This window comes from Patiria miniata, unplaced genomic scaffold, assembly GCF_015706575.1.
Source record: "Patiria miniata isolate m_02_andy unplaced genomic scaffold, ASM1570657v1 HiC_scaffold_5, whole genome shotgun sequence".
Classification (NCBI taxonomy): Eukaryota; Metazoa; Echinodermata; class Asteroidea; order Valvatida; family Asterinidae; genus Patiria; species Patiria miniata.
Window position 1 is genome coordinate 32,972,297 of NW_024037072.1, and position 571 is coordinate 32,972,867.

Sequence of the window (571 nt, forward strand, 5' to 3'; positions counted from 1 at the left end):
TTTGCCATCAAGTCTGAAATGTGAGTCAGAAAGAGCAGTTGTGACTGTTCGCACTAGCACCTAGAGCTTTTACAGACTTGCCAAAGACCAAGGCATATGCAGCCTTCCCTAATGACTTAGATGGTCCAGGAACACTACAATAATTCTAAACCAACCGTAAATTAAGGCAGTCTGATACATGTACTTTCTAGGGTTATTGAACTGCAACGATCCAGGATTTCTGCCACATATGGGTGTACAAGCATTACATTCACCGTGTGGACTTCCGAACAAAAGATGTCCACATAAACTAGGTACCTGCAGCAGTGACGTTGTGCGGACTTGCCCACGTCCACACACAACGTTTCCCCCTCTCTGGAAAACAGGTCGAGAGGCATTTTGGGGTTAGGTTTATCTAATAAATAAAGAGAAACACTGAAGGGAATCATAGAAAAAAATTGGGTTGAAAGAGTTTTCACAGTTTGAGTGAAATGAGTTTTTTTCACTGGTTTTTCTTTACTCCACAAAAACAAAGGAATGTCCACATTTAACATAAAGAAGTGTGTGATTTTGAAAGTCAGAACGTCAATGT